Source organism: Nylanderia fulva, unplaced genomic scaffold, assembly GCF_048542155.1.
Source record: "Nylanderia fulva isolate GAGA-0341 unplaced genomic scaffold, ASM4854215v1 Scaffold520, whole genome shotgun sequence".
NCBI lineage: Eukaryota > Metazoa > Arthropoda > Insecta > Hymenoptera > Formicidae > Nylanderia > Nylanderia fulva.
Window position 1 is genome coordinate 17,892 of NW_028190611.1, and position 2,180 is coordinate 20,071.

General features: G+C 47.5%; 1 pseudogene; it reads right to left on the reverse strand.

The window, feature by feature from the left end:
- Positions 1-563: 563 nt before the first annotated feature.
- Positions 564-1,244, reverse strand: LOC146721223 (uncharacterized; annotated as a pseudogene).
- Positions 1,245-2,180: the final 936 nt, after the last annotated feature.

A 2,180-nucleotide genomic window follows, 5' to 3' on the forward strand; every position in this document is an offset into this window, starting at 1 on the left:
TTTACGTAATGAAGGATGGGAGAATATTTTGAATGAAGCTGTCATCGTGGCAAAAAATATCGGATGGCCAGAATCTTTCCAAGAGGAAACAAAGAGGGGTCGTAAGCGAAGAAGAATGGCAGACGAAGAAGAAGATAAAGACGACGGAGCAGGACAAGTAACTGCAGATGTGACATTCAAAAGAGAAGTCTTCTATGTTATTTTAGACCAAGTGATTAAAGACCTAACTGAGCGCTTTAAATTTATGCAAGAGCTTTGTGAAAGCTTTTCCGTCCTTTGGAAAATACGCTTTATGTTAAACGATAAAATTGAAAAACGAGCAACTAATCTGGTGGGCAAGTATTCTACAGATCTGCAGTATGAGCTTGTGGACGAAGCAAAGGACTTGAAAACCGTTTACGTTGCAAAGATAATGTCTGTAGTTTGAATGCAAAAAAACTTTATTTAAACTTTCAATCGTTGCGTGACTCTTGGACCGTAGTTCGCTTGCGACTAACTTAAGAGACGGGAGAGAACAGAGTGTTGACGATGGATGGCACGAGTAAGGCGTAAAAAAAAGACTGTTATGTTTCAATGCAAGAATCTGTCTCATCACTTCTGCCGTTTGAGCATTCGACAACTTCCTCAACGATACTGAGACTAATACATAGTTTTCGCAGGCGAGTTTTAGAAAGTGCCTTAGTAAACATATCTGCTAGCTGATATTCAGTAGGAACGTAAACTACTTTAATTAACCCGTTTTCTACTTTCTCGCGGATGAAGTGGTATCTTACGTCGATATGCTTAGTGCGCTTATGGAATTCAGGGTTCCGTACAAGTTTTATCGCACTTTGATTGTCGACGTGTATAGTTGTCGGCGCTTCGCAAGGGTGCCCTACTCTGCTGAGTAAGGAACGCAGCCACACCGCTTCCTTCGTGGCAGTTGAAGCCGCTATGTACTCGGACTCCGTTGTGCTCATGGACACGAGCCTTTGTCTCTGGGACGACCACGAAACCGGCCCGCTGGCCAGACAAAAGACATACCTGGTAGTAGACCTTCGCATCTCTACATCGCTGGCGTAGTCTGCGTCCGAGTGACCTACTAGCTCGAGCATTTTGTTTTCAGCACTGTATTCTATTCCGATATCTAAAGTACCTATCAAATAAGCAAAAATTCTCTTAACTGCCTGCCAGTGACTAGCATTCTGGTTATTTAAGAATTTGCTAACCGAATTGACAGCGTAGGCTATGTCCGGGCGGGACATGATAGCCAGGAACATGTGACGGCCCGATTAGCCGTCACTAGCTGCGCATGGCCAACCAACCACCCGCGCTCATGTAAACGGCCCCTTTCGGGGCCACCACATGAACACGTTGGAAATCCGCCTTTTGGCCCCCACCCGTCACTCGACCCCCTCCAAGCGAGTCTTAGAGTGGGGTGTCCCGTCGGGTATAAATAGCGGCGCAGCTGAAGCTTCGCCACCAGTCCCGTCCTGGTCCCTCGAGCGTACTCAGGGATCACTCCTCACATCCCACACTCCCAGTCATCCCGGCCGACGAGCGTTCTCGGTCACCGGGTCCTGCCCGTAAGTCATCGACGCTCGACGGAGCCCGCCCTTCTCAGGGCGCCCGTACGCGCGTCCACGTTGAAAATTCTAGCAATAAGTCGTGTCCGCGTCCGTATAATCTGCTCGCGTCTCGTCCGTAATATTCTTATCTGTACATTGTAGTTAGAAGTCGTGTCCGCGTCCGTATAATCTGATCGCGCTTCGTCTGTAATCTTCCTATCTGTAAATTCTAGTAATAAGTCGTGTCCGCGTCCGTATCATCTGGTCGCGTTTCGTCCATTATATGATACTGTGTATTGATGGTTTGAATCACGGGTCAACCCCTGAAAGGTGGCCCGAATAAACTATATTTTTACCAGAGCAACCGTGTGTCATTGCAAATCTGAGTCTCCCCTCTTCCCGAATCCTGGCACCGACAAGCCGATCCGTGGCGTCGGGAAAGGTGCTTCGTTACAAACATAAGTGAACCGACGGCTTCGCGGAACGGAACGTTAACGCTATCCTACTGTGAATCGACCGGATACAGAATTATTTGGGGATCCGCCGTCACGGACACCCCCTTTGCCGAACTCATCCCGAACTTTCTAATAATTTTTTCCGTGTAAGCCTTTTGATGCACGAACATCTTTTTGT